Source organism: Cupressus sempervirens, chromosome 2, assembly GCF_028749045.1.
Source record: "Cupressus sempervirens isolate cs-2001-9-10 chromosome 2, ASM2874904v1, whole genome shotgun sequence".
In the NCBI taxonomy this organism is placed as follows: Eukaryota; Viridiplantae; Streptophyta; class Pinopsida; order Cupressales; family Cupressaceae; genus Cupressus; species Cupressus sempervirens.
Window position 1 is genome coordinate 459,447,141 of NC_143119.1, and position 18,502 is coordinate 459,465,642.

The 18,502-nt window shown below is 37.6% G+C and overlaps 1 protein-coding gene and 2 pseudogenes across 12 annotated transcripts in view; 1 reads left to right on the forward strand and 2 right to left on the reverse strand.

Moving 5' to 3' along the window:
• Nucleotides 1-18,502, forward strand: part of LOC149573034 (uncharacterized) — a 155,564-nt gene that overhangs the window by 40,471 nt on the left and 96,591 nt on the right. The gene's annotated exons all lie outside the window — the stretch shown is intronic.
• On the reverse strand, nt 2,804-3,710 carry LOC149573035 (uncharacterized; annotated as a pseudogene).
• LOC149573036 (putative disease resistance protein RGA4) lies at nt 3,695-4,804 on the reverse strand (annotated as a pseudogene).

Consider the following 18,502-nt stretch of genomic DNA (forward strand, 5'->3'; position numbering starts at 1 on the left):
TTTTTTTCACTTCTTTCCACTTGTATGCATGATGTTCATAGTTGTTAGGACCTAATTAAAATTTATTTATTTTCTTATAGAATAGGTTGCAAAAAACTAGGCAAGAATGGATGCCAGAGGTTGTGCTAGTCAAAGTTCAGTCGGGGGCGAAAGAGGGCAAGGGATTGATGATTTCAAAACTGATATACGTTCTCGTTTGTGGAGACATACACCACATATTCATAGGTTGCAGGAGGTGGTTCATACTATTGGAAGTGCAATTATTGTCAAAGTAAAAAGGGAAAACATTCAATAGCTCATATTCCTGGGTGAAGCTTCATTTTATGGGCCTTGTTGGCAAAGAATTTGGAATTTTCAAAGGCAAAAATGGTACTGGAATGACTAGTGTAGGAATACTTTCATTTGTAAGAGAACAAGATGTTACTGATGCATTGGTCAATAGATCAAAAAAGGCTACAATCAAGGTCCTTCCTCAAAGAGTAAGATGTATGCACCCACTGAACCAATTGTATCCTCCCAACACCCATTCTTGCAAGTACCTGTGCCAGGAGAGGATGAGGAAGAAGTGGGAGTTTCAACCCGCAAAAGAGGCCCATTGTACACCGCATTTAAAATGGAGGCAAGAGACTGTGCTGATGAAGCTATTGCAAGTTGCCTTTATGCGAATGGCCTTCCTTTCAACTTGGTGAGATCACCATATTGGAAGGAAATGGTGGAAGCAATCAAAGAATCACCAGTTGAGTATAGAAGCTCGGGGTATGAAAAGATGTGTATGACTCTATTGCAACAAGAGAAGACACATATAGAGAAAGACCTTCAACCAGTCAAAAAATCTTAGAAAACTTTGGGTCTAACTATTGTGTCAGATGATTGGAAGGATACGAGAAACCAACCACTGATTAATGTGATTGTAGTTTCCCAGAAAGGGGCAATGTTTTTGAAGGTTGTTAATTCTGAGGGGCAAGTGAAGGATTTCGAATTCATTTTTTAGAATTCTCATCAAAGCCATTAAGATGGTGGGTAGTGAGAATGTGGTACAGGTGGTCACAGACAATGCCAAAAATCGCAGGGGTCACTAGTACATTTTGACTCATTTTTCGATGAAAATTGGTCCAATTTTCGACCCATGTTGGTAGAGTGTTCAACCAATTGCTCTGTGGCTTATTTTGTCTTCGAAACTTCAACCAAGTCTTATAGATGTTGGTATTTCGATGATGCATTTGGTCGAAAATGGCCTCCATTGTTAATAAGACCATTGGTCGAAATGTCAACCAAAGCATCTACCAGGATGCCAAACCCATGATGACATCTTGGTCAATGATTTGGTCGAAATTTCCACGAAAGATTGGTTGAAAGTTAAACCAGTGCTAGCCCTCGATTGACCAAGATGCCAAACCCACGACGGCATCCTGGTCGATGCATTGGTGGAAATTTCGACAAGTCTTCGGTGGAAATTTCGACCAACATGTTTTGTTTAAATTTTTTTTTACTGGAAGATAAATATCCAAAGTAATCACTGATAGCAGCCTGGTCAGTGATTAGATTGGATATTTATCTTCAGGTCTTTGGTGGGTCTACACTATCTTGAGATGAGATTTCACAGACTTATATTGATGGCACTACAAGTGGCTACAGAAGGATTAGGTTCCCATCTATCAAGGTGTCTCATTCCCTACATCTAGACCATGGAGAGGGAGAGAATATATGTTGGGGTCATAGCATGCTGGCCCACCTATACCATGAGTAGGCATGTGAGTTAACCTTATCCTATTGATGCTTAGCTCCCTCACACCCACATATGTCAAAGGTAAACCAAAACAAACATGATTGAATCGACACACAAAACAGAGGGTACCCAACATACTTGATATCATATTCATAAAATGATTGAAGCTCCTATGACACAAGGTCTCCACTAAATGATTAAAGCACCAAGATCAAGTTGAGCCAATGCATTCGTATAATTATAGATAGCTTCCAGGAAAAGTTGTTTTTAGTGTTAGCAAAAGTGCTAATTGATTCATTTTTTACATCATATGTTTTAGACGACTAGTCACCATTTTGTTCTATACAATTTTCCAACGAGCTCACATTGAATAAAACCCAATAAGGGTTTCATAGTGCAAATACCGCAAATAGAATTTTATTAAATAATATTCCTCACTACTCTAAGAAACTAACACCTTCGATGACAAAAATGATTGAATTCACACACAAAACAGAGGGTACCCACCACGCTTAATATCATATTTATAAAATGATCGAAGCTCCTAGCAACACAAGGCCTCCACTAAATGATTAATGATTAAGGCACCAAGATGAAGCTGGCCCATGCATTTGTCTAATTACAGATGGCTTTTAGGAAAAGTTGTTTTGAGTGTAGTATAATTGCTAATTGATTCATTCGGCTTGTGTCCTCAAACTTCTTCCACGCAGGTTGCAAGGGCCCTCTTAACAAACAAGCATCCATTCACATTATACCATTAATAACAATATGATAGTATAATAACCATGGACAATTACATACCATAATCATTCATTATGTATAACATATATATCATAATCAAGTGAAAACATTGTCCACACATTAAAGTTTGATGGAAGTAATGAATAGGATAAAGAAGCTAAAATAGTACCAATTGTAGAACTCATAACTTCCCCTATTACACTTTTAGTTGTCCTCACACAAACAAGGGCCTAACATTAAAATATACCACATCACATTTATAACCTATGAATTTTTACTTAGTACCTTTTTTATTGATTTTAATTATTTTATTGTTTTGGTCTGAGTAGGAAATTTTTAATTTTGTTTGAGTAGCATGAGATTTTCCAAATCTCTCATTGCACTCATGCTCTCCAAAAATTGAGGAAGGGCCGACTCTAATTCTCCTTACATTCTTAAAGGGATGTCATTAGAGACTTCCAACCTTTGCATCTTGGTCAAGGGCGCAAGGATCCCCCCTTCTATCCTCCTCGACTGTGACTCATTGGAAACTCTAAACCATATTTCCTAAAGCTCCTTCATCTTGCCAATATCTTCTATCCTTAACACCGCATTGCATACATGAACTTTTGGACTGGAGCAAATACAATGGTGTTTGCAGTCTTCTCAACAACTCTAGCTTCAATATCCCCCTCGGTAATCGCTCAAAATCCCCTTCCAAATGTTGAAGGCACCTCAGTTCACCTATCCATTTGGGTACCTTTGACACAGAGATGTTAAGATAACAAAGACTCTTAAGGCTTCTTACACACTTTGGCACCTTCACAATCTTTGTCCCTCTTAAATTTAAGACTTTGAGAAGCTTCATGCCTCCCACACAAGCATGCAATGTCGAGATACTTGTGTAGCTCAAATCAAGAACCCGCAAGACTCTCATTCCATTAAACAACATTGGTGTAATGCTTTCGAGATTTGAATTACGGGAGAGTGACAGTGTGCGGACAAGACTAGGAAAAGCAGGGCGCCTCTCTGAGAGGGCATTATCCTCAATATCTTTCTTCGCCAAAAATAGGTGACACCAGCGAACACCACCAGTATTTATAGAGTGCCATTTGGGGAAGGCATCCGCAAGACTGAATGCACCTCTATTTTCTCTAGATATAAATATTTCCAAGTCAAGCAATAAGTCATGAATCTTACAGTATTTATGTCGATCCTCATCTTCCCATACTTCAACCATACAGAGATTGGCAAGCTGGTCTAGACAATTCAATTACCACATTCCTCTACCATGCTGCGAGCTACCTTCTCGAGCTTCTCCGGGGCTCTATTTCCCTCAGACATTGGAAATGCATGAGCACAAAATAGCCTCCAACTTTCTTCATCTGTCAAACATTGTATATTGGAAATCTCTGCATTTAGATTTCCAGCCACCTCTCTTCTTCTTGTGCTTACCAAGATTTTGCATTGGCTATCACCTTCAATTGGGATACCAAGTTTTGTTATCAGATTACCTTCTCTGCTTGCCCTCAAGACGTCATCTAAAACAACAAGACATCTCTTCTCTAGCATAAAGCGATTAATCAACTCTACTGCTAGCACTTCGCTTATTCCACTCTCCTTAATTTCCTTACTTAAATCTTTATCTAATTGAAATACCAAGTCATTGAGCAACTTGGAAATTTAATAGAATTGAGAAATTGAAAGCCAAACAGATTCCTCATACCTGTCTTTTCTACCATTGTAGACATGCTGAAAAAGATAGGTTTTGCCTATCCCCCCCATTCCAACCACTACAATAATTGGAATTTGGGGGTTTTCCAGCAAACTCACTATGCTGTGAATCTTGTACTGTATGCCCACTTGTTTTGAATCGCCTGGCAGGACACTTGATCTCCTAAACTGTGATCTACTTGATGACTCTGTTGCTTCTTCTCTGTGAGGCACTGCAGCACGAACTATATTCAGTTGGTTTCCATCTGCAACAACAGAGCTCAACAAGGCTTTGACCTTTTGAATTCTTCTTCCCATTCTATGGCGAAGAATCCATTCATTTCAACTCAAAGAGCATGAGTGAGAATTATTAGCATACACGGAATCAACAACACATTCTTCAAGTATATCATCTGCCTCCCATGCAATGTCACAAACTTTGTGAAGCCATTTTTTCTCAGACTCCTGTTGTCTACTGCTCTCTTCATTGGCTTCATTTAGAACACAAATAATTTCCTCTATTCTCTCCTTCAACAATTGAAACTCTTCCATGAAGTTAGACACAATGCTTACCTCATTAAGCACTTATTGAACAGCAATCTCACTAACTTTCTTAACAACACCCTCTGCAAGTACAAATGCCATCTTTCTTTCAAACATCATGTAAGCCATTCTTCAATTCTTTACTTGCAAATCCTGAAAAGAATAAGAATACTAGTGGACCACTTGCTTAAGCGAATAAACTGAGCAACAACAAGGAAAGGCACAAGAATAATATGATGGTAGCAATTCTAAACCTTGTTGGGCACAACATATACGTACTGATCTAAATTAGTTCAATAGTAAAGGTATAAAACAATCAAAATGTTGCCTTACCCAAAGTAAAGCTCAATAGATTCTTTAATTAAGAATTATGAAAGCGTAGAATAATTTGATTTTACTTTGCTTTCTAATCTTGGAGTGATATTCCATGGTCACAATCCGTTCTCTTTATGCTTTCTCTTTTTCTTTATACCTTCAATTTTACACTGCTAGTGCATGCATTAGTATTCACATTATCTATGTTGTTCTTTTTTCTTCCTCCAAGAAAAAATATTCGGTTCCCCTTGCGTAAATCAACAGTTTTGCAACTTATCCCCTCACAAAATCTCATCAACTCTCTTAGAATCTCACCCATCAATCCACAAATTTATATTTTATTCAGTTAAACTATCTATTGGAAAGTTTAGCATAGGTTTGTAAGATTATGATAGCAATAGACGAACAAAATCACAATTAAGGTAAAGAAACAAAACTAGCATACATGAACAACATAATCTGAACAAGAAATCCATTTCAAGATGTTCTTGTTTGCTCCATTACTTAGATCATTTTAACTTATTTTAAGCTTTCTATGTATAAAACAATTCAGCATTTCAAATTTTAATTGTTGCCTTATTTTGAATTGAATATCAAGGCAATAAGAATGATAATGAATATTGTGCACATTATAGAAAATTTGTTAATATATTGAATGTGCGCAATAAGTTGAATAAGATGATGGAATATTACATTTATAAAATATGCATGTTTTAAGATTATAGTATATTCCACATTTTAGAAAATATAAGTTAAATAAGATGGTTCCTACAAATCAATATTTATATAAAATGTGAAACAAAATAAGATTCTTTTAAGATTTTATACAAGGACATGTTAAAATAATCAAGAAGCAGAGAAAGGTCAAATCAGCTAATGAATTCAAAAATAATGATTCAAAAAAGCTGCAAAAATTAGATGTTGTAACATGCAGTAGGTATAATTAATATTGATAAACATCTCACTTGGGATCTTGAGTTATGCGCTGCAACACAAACAATGACTCCACGGTCTTAGGTCGTAGAAGGCTATGGCGGTCTGCATATCTAATTATTATGTCATCCAAGAACTCAGAACATTTATGCCCAACCTGTAATCCATCTTCATAAAATTCATGTTTCAAAAGTTTCAAATTCATAATTATACCCTCAAAACAAGCTACGAAAAACATGAGCAGTAAGAAAAATAACAAAATGTATTTGATGCAGGTTATTAATTCCTCCAATGTAGCTCACCTATGTATGAAAATGTGCAATTTATGGTGCCAGGCCGGCTAGTAGTTGTTATAGAATACATCTCATAACAAGTCTTCATGATATCCTCTGCAAGCTTCAAGTTTTCTATGTCCTTGTTAGTCATTAAACTTTATTCCATTGCTCTCTGTTTTATTAGGCCTCTAGTTGCCCCAAGTGCAAGGGTGCCAGGTAGGAAACATACCTTCAAATACAATTATAAGAAAAATTGTTGGGTTCTAATAGAAACAACTGATCAATGTAACATGAAACATGAGCAAGCAACTCATTTACCAGATTCTTAAGTTCCTAACAATGATGATGAAAGCATGATGTTAGTTGAATTGGGAATCAAGCAAACAGACTGCAATCAACTCTTCCATCAGTTCAATCAGACTGTATAAATCATTCAAACATTAAATGGGACAAGAGAATAAAGTCATAAGAAAGATAGTCAGAATGCGAGAAAATAATAAAGTCATAAGAAAGGCAGTCATACTTACAGTACTAACTATATGTATTGCAGAATTACAATGTTAAGTACATATTGCGCTATGGATTTACATAAAAAATAGATAATTCTGTCTGCATCTGCATAACTCTGATTTAAAATGCATTTCATGATTATTGGTATCATTGATATATTGCTGGTTCAAGAATGTTTTAGTATAGGAGATATGTATGAGAAATTATAGGCAGGGGAATGGTGATGGGGTCACCTTGTAAGCGTGCCACCTCACGGTATATGACCAAGGAGTCCCAAGGGGCAAATGGGGACAAAGGGGATTACCTTTGGGCTTAGGAAGGATGGACATCCTAGGCATCCTTGGACATCCCCAAGGACCAAATGAGGATGAAGTGGATCGCCTTTAAGCTAGAGAAGGATGGACATCCTACGCACCCTATTGTCAATACTCCTCGTGACCTTTATCATGGAAAATGAATGCATAAGGATGTTCAACCATTGGAAGTAAGAAAAAAGTTGCAAGAATGAGGAGAATGGTGACAAAGTACCTTGTGAATGCTAAAAAACATTGCAAGAATAACACATCAATGAAGCTTCAAATAGGTAAATATATACAGATAATTACACTTCGAAATTTTTTGCATTCTTACAAGACAAATTATGAAGCCTCCACAACTAATACACATCACAGTTGCACTAATATGTGTGTAGGATAAATTGTCATCGATGTCAAAGTGGTCGTTGATGTCAAAGAATATCAAAGCTCAAGCAAGATCTGTGAAGATGGAGATGAAAATGTCAAACCATTTTGAAAATCAAGTAATTTTTTTATGTTTGTCTAGGCAGATCTTCGTTGGTTATTGCCCAGCCTAGGTGAGAGTAATTTAAAATTAAGATCTACAATTAGATACTAGTTGGCCTCTTTTGAGTTGATTAGAATTGCAAATAATCTCTGTATGTAATGAGCAGACCCCTCTTTATGTGGTGTCCATGTTAAGAGGTTTCTAATATAACAACAAAAAAACACCTTGCTATTGCCAACCTCCCTAATGGAGTGTCCAATTTTGGTATCAAAATGTACATATTAATAAATGATGCCACCCCGTGCAAAGTCATTTGTCCTTTTAATCAGTCGCCCTCTATAAGGTGATATTAGAAGAGGCAATTTGGAAAGTTTTGTAAGCAAGCAATTCTCAATTATCCTTTTGTACATGAGCAGATCTGAAGCAATTAAAATCAGATTTTAATAGCAGACCCAAGAGGAGACTTTGTTTAGATTTTTCCGTTGCATCCAAAATAAGATTCTACCACTCTGAATTGAGAATGCATGTGCAACTGCGTTCAAATGCATGGACAACAGGTGGAGCTGATAAAACACAACACGCTTACATTTATTTAATAGCTCTGTTAAGTTTTTAAAATTATAGACCATCATGAACAATGTTTGTGATGGTCTATAACTTAAAGACCTCTAACCAAAATGCAAACTTGTTGCGTTTTTCAGCTCTGCTTGATATCGTATGTATATGAATTGACATTGCATATTGAACTATGGCGTCCTTCAACATTCCCTGAAAATGAAAATTTTACACAATTAGTTGTCATACAATCATAGGTTAATGTTGAGCTTCACTTGGTTTCGAGAATAGTTTAATATTCTCTACTAATCAGGGCCAACCACGTGAAGGTGGAAACTCATTTGCCCTACCCCCTCCCCCTCGCCCCCCCAACATCTAAATTTCCCGTTAACATCTAAAATCTTTAAGAAATGATCGATCTTTAAAGTACCTAGAATGTCCTCATTGCCTCCTGCTACTCTCAAGAAAAGTCCATCTTCATTGCTCACGAGCAATTCATCACATGGGTACATCCAGGAATGTCCTCATCGCTTCCTACATAAAATGAATCCAATATAACAAAATGCCCCCATGAAATAATAGTTCAAGTGAAATAAACACATGAAAAATGAGAGAGAAAAAGAGGAATCTACTTACCCATAGGTGTTGCCATTGCATCTGTGGCCATGCTACCTGTTGAGTGAGTTTTATTGTTTTTTTGTTGTGCCAAGATCTCTTTGTTTATATACAGACATTCATACATATATATACAGATATCACAAGGGCACGATAAGGAGATGCAGAGATCACAAGGGTACGACAACGAAATACAACGATCACAAGGGCACGGCAACGAAATCCTAGATCTCCACTTATCTCCACAATCCACAAGATCTCTCTCTCTCTATATACATACATACATACATATATATACACATACATACATATGTCTACATATGCAATTTTATCAGCTTGGAAAATTGTATTTGATCTTGCTAGCTGGGAACAATTGATTGTTAGTTTTATTGTATCTAATCTGATGACAGTTCTATAGGAATTTGTAACCAACCTAGCTAATCAACAACTAGACCAAATTTACAGCAGCAGTAGATACTTGGGATCCTCGCAGGGAGAGTGTGCCAATACATGCATGGTTACATCTTTGGCTTCCATTTTTGGGCCAGTGTATGGAGCCTTTATATCCAATCATTCGTTATAAATTGGGGAATGTGCTTCATGCCTGGCATTCAAGTGATGCATCTGCATATGCAATTTTATCACCTTGGAAGACTGTATTTGATCCTGCTAGTTGGGAACAACTGATTGTTTGTTTTATTGTACCTAATCTGATGACAGTTCTATAGGAATTCGTAATCAATCCAGCTAATCAACAACTAGACTAAATTAACAACAATAGTAGATTCTTGGGATCCTCGCAAGGAGAGCGTACCAATACATGCATGGTTACATCCTTGGCTTCCATTGTTGGGCCAGCGTATGGAGCCTTTATATCCAACCATTCGTTATAAATTGGGGAATTCACTTCATGCATGGCATTCAAGTGATGCATTTTCATATGCAATTTTATCACCTTGAAAAACTGTATTTGATCCTGCTAGCTGGGAACAACTGATTGTTCATTTTATTGTACCTAATCTGATGACAGTTCTATAGGAATTTGTAATGAACCCAGTTAATCATCAACTAGACCAATTTAACTAAGTTATAGCTCGGGCATGTGCTATTCCCATTTATCATATGGTTGCAATGTTGGAGGCAGCATTTTTTATTTGTGCAAGGTATGGAGGAAGAGTAGTGGTGTTGACAAAAATAAAAATTTAATAATGCGAAGTCACCTTGAGGAACTTGTGTATGCTCTTGGCAAACATGTCATTGAAAATGTTCATCATGACCTTTTTTGCTTCTACATGTTTTTGCATGGAGCCTTCATACACCTAGTGCTCACAAATGTCTACTTAAGAATGTATGTGAGCGTGCAATGCACTGCTATGTGGTGAAATATGTAGAAAATCATATAATCCTTCATCACACAAGGTCTATCGCTTGGTGTGCTCATTAATTAAGTTAAGCACCTAAGTTTGCATTTCAAATCATTATTTATCTATTTTGGGCTTAAGAACTAGTACAACAGCCTAGAAAGAGTACCCGAGAAGAGATGGATCTCACATTCATTCATTAATAAAATATAGCATTCATTCATTATCACATGAAAGTAAAAAACAATTAGGAGCATCCATAAAATAATCTCATAATGTCCAAAGCTAACATCTAACATTAGTTCATCCTTTAACATTCATTAACAGTAGCACATAAACACATAACATTCAATAACATGTGAAATAAGGTATTTAAACATGCCTCAACCAATTATGATTTAATTTTGGATCACCTACCTGATTAGTTTGGAATTTTGTTCTCACCAAAAATCATAAAATGTAAGAACTATGCCAAAAAGAGCATAAAAAGATGATTATCGTGCACTAATAATGTTTTTTAGCTCTTTCGGCACAATTGTTCTTGCAATTTTTTTGGCTCAATATCCAACTGGTCAGAATGTGTTTTGAAAACTTATTCTTGGATTGTGAATTAGGAAAAAGAGAAATATCAAACTTGAAGAAGGTGTACATAAATGCAATTAATTTGTAAACTTCAGTTTTATAAACTTACAAAGAGAACCATAGAATAATAAGAAACTATTGTGGTTTGTACTATTTGAAAAATATAGTTACAAGTGATAAAGTTATATACCTTTGATTTAGAGAGTGCAAATAATGGAAATGAAGTATTGCAGAAGGTGCAAACTCAACTGGCCCCACCCCATGTGGATGGCACGATTAAGTAGAGAATAGTTACATATATACATGGTTAAGTGCTACCTAACTATGTCCAAGGCGTTTGCACACTGGAGGCATACTGGGATCGAGACCTTGAACTACTCACTCTAATGAATATGTAATTCTGGTTTCTAATTGTTTTGATGTAGCTTTATTCCTATAACCACTGGTGAGCTTTACTCACCTAATATAGCTCTTCGCCATCATACACCCACTCGAGTGAATCCGGCGGTTTTCTATAATTACAATACTGTAATACCCTAGTGCAACCTTTGTGTTGTAGTTTACAGCTAATGTAAGGTTAACCTATATACGTCCTAACTCACTCCTTATATAGTTATGTTTAAAAGCTTGTGACAATAATCAATGGGTCTAAATAGACTAGTCAAGTTAATGTTGAAACACAAAGTTTAGCCTTCTATTTCCAAAAGCCAGGTACACTAGGTACATATAATGTCTTAAAATATAAGCTTCATGAGTTAACATATAATGTTTTAAAATAGTTAAGTACTACCTAACTATGTCCAAGGCGTCTGCACACTAGAGGCATACTCTACCTACTAGGCTGCTTACATACCTGTATCCACGAGATCAAGACTCTTGAACTACTCACTCTAACGAATATGTAGTTCCAGTTTCTAATTGTTTTGATGTAGTTATTCCTATAACCATTAGTGAACTTTACTCACCTAATACAACTCTTCGCCATTATACACCCACTTGGGCGAATCAGGCGATTTTCTATAATTACAGTACTATAATACCCTGGTGCAACCTTTGTGTTGTAGTTTATAGTTAATGTAAGGTTAACCTATATACGTCCTAACTCACTCCTTATGTTTAAAAGCTTGTGACTATACCCGTGGCCATGCTACTTGTTGAGTGAGTTTTATTGTTTTTCTGTTGTGCCAAGATCTCTCTGTTTATATACATACATACATACATATACAGAGATCACAAGGGCATGGCAACGAGATGCAGAGATCACAAGGCCACAACAACAAAATGCAACGATCACAAGGGCACGTCAACGAAATTCTAGATCTCCACTGATCTACACAATCCACAAGATCTCTCTCTATATATACATAATATACATAATATATATACACATACATACATACATCTGCATATGCAATTTTATCACCTTGGAAAACTGTATTTGATCCTGCTAGCTCGGAACAACTGATTGTTCGTTTTATTGCACCTAATCTGATGATAGTTCTACAGGAATTTGTAATCATCCCAGCGAATCAGTAACTAGACCAATTTAACTAGGTTATGGCTTGTTTCTTTCTAAAAATATCTGCTATGATATGTTTTCGTAAAATTTCTTGCGAACTTTGCCCATTTTTTCTGGTCTACATTATTTTTGTGCAGGATCTTGAGCTAAGTCACTTAGCACAAGTTGAGTGAGCTTTATTGTTTTATTATTTGGATTTTGGAATATGGGCTTTGTTCAAGTCTTGAATTTTAATGAAGTAACAAAGTGGTTTCTAGGGTGGAAAGAACTATATCATGAAGAGGAAACTTGGAAACTCGAATGTTGAAATGAAAGCTATCGAGGGTCAAACACCTATGGCAGAGTTACAACACTGTGTGAAGTTGATTTTATATATATATAAAAAAAAAAAAAACATGATATAAACCATTTTCCATTTGTTTTGATTATGGAGAGGTGCGTGCGAAAGAGGGTGGAGAGCTCCAAACGAGGGTGAAGAGCTTTGAACGTTGGTGGAGATTTCAATGCCTTTAATAACCCTCAACAGGTGATAGCTTAATTAAACATAAATTTTCCTTCACAAGATTAATGATTTGACATTTCATCAAACACTTTGCATGAAATCTCTCTCGCTGTCTTTTATCTTTAGATTACTAAATTTAGTTTAGACGCATGCAAATGGTTATTAGATGTCCAAACAAAGAAGCTTAAGTATAAATGCAATCTTTTTTGACCATTCAAATACATACATATGATTTCAGCCTAGCCAATAAACATTTATACAACACTTGCCATGCAATCGAATGACTGAAACTCATAACTACAACTCTCATGAAATTTGCAGTTAAATGAAGAACCTGTAGGTGACTGCTATAGATATCAAATTGCAACAGATTTGTATTTGGAACAATGTGCAACACTATGCTCCCTCCAACTTAAGGCAGATCGCAGTCAGTATGTAATAGATGCTGCCCCAATAAAGAAAATATCAAACTCCAAAGGAAAACACAGGTTTGCAACTTATAATTTCTATCTCCAAACCCTTTTGAATTAGACCAATTCATTCACAAATATCAGCTTCTCTTGCACAGTTAATACAATTGAGAAGACAAATCAAATTGCTATACTTCAGCGGCAATTTGCACTACCAATTTCAGACGATCTTCCACTATACTTCAGCAGTGGATAACAAATCCTTAGAACAGACCCTCATACTTCAGCAAGAGCACAAATTTTAGAACCTCATAAAAAGACACAAAGGCATCAAATGAAAATATAATATCGAAGCATGTTTTCCAATGAAATGAACTCATATTTATAATGTCCTTGTTGACAAAAGTTTCCAAAAGAACTCGACTTTTGAAATTGTGAGAGTTTCCAAAATAACTCAAATTTTGAAATTTTGAAAGTTTTCCAAAAGAACTCAACTCTTGAAACTTTCCAACTTAATTGTTTTGGCAACATTTAATACTTGGCTTAGGCATAATATTAATGAATTAAATGACCCCTTCCAATGATGACTGAATCCTCAACTGAAGTGATATTATAAAGTTAAATTATAACTTTATAATAAGCCATTTAATGATCTAATAATAATTTGGCTACTAAAAATATTATAACTCCCAAAATACTCATCATTTAAATATGTTGTCTGAAATAGGAGTTACACCTATTATTTCTCCACGTGACCAAATGCACTTTCCAAAAATAGAAAGGGTTCATCTCAATTAACACCCAACTTACCACAAATAGTAAGTATACAAAACTAAGCCCAAATGAAGTCCGGTCTGAGCCAAACAAAGACCAACCTGTAACTTACTGAATTGTGGAGAAGCCAAGACCCTCCTAAGCCAAGCCACTACCTCAGAAGACCCTCTATCCACAATAATTAGCTTACAAGGATCACAATAATAGGCTAATCTCTCAAACTCTGATACTGGCAAAAATGAGGACATTACAGTCCTCTCTCCCTAAGATTGTTTGTCCCCAAGCAATCTCGGAGCAAAATGAACATCACAAACCACCTGGATCCCAAGGGTAGAACTGCGTACTATCCCTACGGTGTACAAGCAACTCCTGTAGTACCAGTACCCAAATAACTAACATCAACATTAGAATCATCTGAAAACTGATTCTAGGCGCTGAGGAAGGCAACAACACAATATAACCTGACCCAACTGAAATACCAATTCTATCCACACCTGAGTTCCCATCAAATTAACACTCATACCCAACTAAACTGTGGAGATGGTAACAACCATAGATACCTGAAACACTGATATCAATTCAAACCTCTGCTAAACTATCTAGGGTATGTAGATACTGCAAGTGGTCTAACTTGCAGCTGTCAATCCCATCTGCAAAAGATGGTGCTAACCCATCCCATAATGGATGGTATGAAACTAGAGCCAACCCACACTGATGTGAAACCAAATCCTCTACTTGGGGATCAAAAGAAAAATGATGAGTGTTGGGTGGATATTTTGCAACCGACAGTTTTGGGTAAAAATTCAGCTGCAAAATAGGATGACCAGCCACAGCATATGAGATAGAGTCTCTTCTACCTCAAAGGGAAGGCTCCCCCTTCTCACCATTCCTTGGATTAACTCAAGGTAAGCAAGAAGTCGAGAGATTTTGTAAAATGGGTGTTACCAATATCCTTTCTTTTTATCTTTCAAGAAAGAACCCACTTACTCGTGGAGCGAGTGATGGGCAGGGTGAATCTCTAACTACACTTCTATCAAGAGCTGGAAACAGTGATACTGATAAATCTTCACTAACTCAAAGGCTAGCTGAAAATGTACCGGTTTGGCTCTAAGTCTAGTTGTACTTCTATATGGAAAAACTTTACAATTAGGGCACGAAGACTCCTAAAAGTAAAAATAACTTAACTATTTTGCGAATTAAGAAGAAAATAAAAGCTACAGACAAAGCTTCTAGTAATATACTTTCACAATTGCAACTGGTCAAAGCTTTGACTCTAATAGCTTCTCAACTCTTTTCTATTCAATTCACGAGATACAATTATTAAGAACACAAGATAACATGAATCAAAGATAACTTTCATGAATTATAAACAACTTATAACTCATGCAAGCAACAATCTCACTTAATCAAAGTTATGTCTCAAATGCTCTTTTGTTTTCACTCTCTTTCAAAATAGTACTACACAAACAAAGTTCTGCTAGCACAATTTCTCCAGAGCTCTCTTGCATAAAGATAATGATGATTTACAATGAGGGGGCACTCCTTTATATAGGCACAAGAGTTAAGAAAAAGGTGGAGGAAAAAGTGGGAGTAACTCAACCAACTTTGACCTAGTGTAACTACAAGAGAAAATAAAGGGTTACATGCAACTACACATGCAACTTGCATTACATTTTTTTACTTATATGTAACTCGCATTACATGTAATTACACTTTTTCATGTAATGCATCTTTTATAACTACTAACATTAAATTAAATCAAAAACAACAATCTTAGAGATTTTTTCTCAATGCCTTGAATTTGACAATGATGTCACGCACTATGGGAGGATCATCTATTTCCATGGTCTTTGATATGGCTTCTACTCTCATTGCATTTGCATACACTGATTGCACAACTTTGGAATTTGCTGCCGTAGTATCTAACAAGTGTTTTGTCAAGGATTTATACAAGACAAACTTGTTCATTGTATGCGAACCAAAGTTTTCAAAATCTACATCAGCATTGATCCTAATTGTATATTCTAAGTTTACTCTCTCTTTTGCAATAATATTTTCAGATTCATCAGTAACTGTCAGCCGACTGGATGGTTCCGGCGGTGTTTCTGTAGTCGACGGAATGATGGTCGTCGGTGTTTTGTATTCCGTAGGCGACGAGGTGATGTCCAGCGGTGTTTCTGTAGCTGACGGATTGACTGTCGACAGTGTTTGTATTTTGTAGCCGATGGGTAAATAGTTTGTAGCGGATGTAATGTTGTGGCCGACAGAACCTTTCGGGAAGGTTCGGCGGTAGTATTTATATCCCATCTGGGATCATTGTAAATCATAAAATAATCTACTATTGCGAATATTATGAAGGCTAATGTATGTTCTAGCATATGCGAATATTATTCTGCTATTATTGTCTGTATGCGTTGATTTCTTTACCTGTACGGTAAACATTTGGCGCCGTTGCCTTATGAACCTGGAAGGTGGGAGGAATGAAGATTAATGCCAAATCAGCTTAAAAAAGATCGAAATAAGGCGAAGGGAAAAGATGGAATCCGTACTGCGCAAGAGAATTTAATTCTAGCACAGCAAGCCGAACGCTGACGGAGATTTCAGAAGATTGCCGATGGACACCGGAGCGCAGAAGAATTGTTGGAGGAGACTCGGCAGCGGGTGGAATTGGTGGAAGAAGCACGGGAGGAGTTCTTGAACTTGTGTTCGCCAAGGGAGGAAAACTCTGACGAAAGAGCATCAACTTGCACGGCTCGCAGTGCCGACAGAGCACGAGTGTGGAGTGATCTCTTTGTCCAAGATAGATTTCCGCGGGAAACAATTTCAGAGGATCCTTCTTCTTCACCAAGGTTCGCAGCTATCGACACCTCCGGTGCGGAAGTGCAAACCGCCGGTGCGGGAGTTCAGATTGTCGGTGCGGGAGTTCAGACTGCCGGCGCGGGAGTGCCGATTGCCGGTGTAGGAGTGCAGACCTCCAGTGTTGTGATGGCGGAACCAAAAGAGAAACTGCCGAAGTTCAGTGGCGATGGTACGGCCGATTCCATTCGACATTGCAAAACATGTGAAACGATCTAGAGGGCAAATGGCATAACTGATGAAGACGACTGCATGAGAATTTCCGGCAACCCTATGGGGTGTCACGATTGATTGGTTTCCGGATATGGATCCGCAGAAGCTGGATACCTGGGATAAGATTAAAAAGGAGTTCCTGGCGGAATTTAAACTCTTACGAGACGATAATGAAATCGTAGCAGAGATTTTCAATACGAAACAGGGGAAGCACGAAACCGTCCGCGTCTACGTCAGGAGATTAAAAGACTTAATAAACAAAATGGAAAGCAAACCGGCGGACAGATTGCAGAAAAGGTGGTTTGTGGACAGCCTACGCTCGCAGTTGCAGAGGAAAATGAAAATTGTGCCACCGTTGTCATATGTGGATGCTTATAATAGAGCATTGGACCTTGAAAGTGCGAACAAGACAAAGAAGAAGAAAACTAGCTCCTCTGACTCTGATGACGACGAATCTGCTGGAGATGATAGGAGCGACGATGAAGGTAGTAGCAAAAAGGTTCGTGCCTTACAGAAGGATATGGTTCGAATGATGAAGGAGTTTAAAAATATGCAGAACACGGAATGTAAGACCGACGGTCATACTAAGGGATTGTGTCCGAAGAACCAATTCTGTGACATCTGTCAGATCATGGGCCATTCAACAAAGGACTGTCCCTTTAGCATGAAGACAAGAGGATCTCCGCAGGTGCTTCTTACGCAGCAGGCTTCCCCGTCGGGCAGTAACGGAAATGCAAACATTGATGGTGCCACATCCGGAGGGTATAGGAATAATAGCAGAGGGCAAAATAACAACAATGCAAACAATAACAATAATAATGGAAGCCGAAGTCGAACCCAGTATGATGCAAACGGACGACCGATCGTTCAATGTCGAGCATGTAATTTGTGGGGTCATTTTGTGCGGGATTGTACAGCGGCAAACACATCGAAATTATTATGCTGATGGTGCGGACCCGGCGATCACGAAGATTCCACGTGTCCAAAGTCTGGAGTAAACTTGATCACTGTCGGCACGGATGTAGAGGAGGTTCTGGCAATTACACGGAGGCAAGTGGAGGAGAAGAGGAAATTGGGGGAAGCGCAGGCGAAAATTGCAAAGGCATCGTCGGCGGGGACATCTCAGTTGAAGGACATCACCGGCACCTTGGCAAGGAACTTCGCAGAACAAAACATTGTATGACAGATCTTACAAATGGAGATACCGGTCAAGATAAGTGACCTCCTCACAATGCCCTAGTTACGGACGGCCATTTTGAATCATACACCGTTTTCGAAAGCACCGGAGGACACAGGAAGGGATAGTAGGGAAGTGATGACAACAAACCCAATGCTGCTAGCACTCACATCCGGCAGTCGTTGAGATGGGGATTTTGGGAAATGTTTTGACAGACACAATTGTCGATGGAGGGTCCGGCATGAATGTGTTGCCGGAGGATACTTGGAAGAAGTTGGGAAAGCCGACATTGTGGCCACCTGCATTTCAGTTGCTCACGGTAGACCAACATGGAATCAAACCGTTGGGAATCTTGAAAGTGTAACTGGTAACAATTGGTACGCAACCATTTTTATTGGATTTTGTGGTCATTTCATTAAA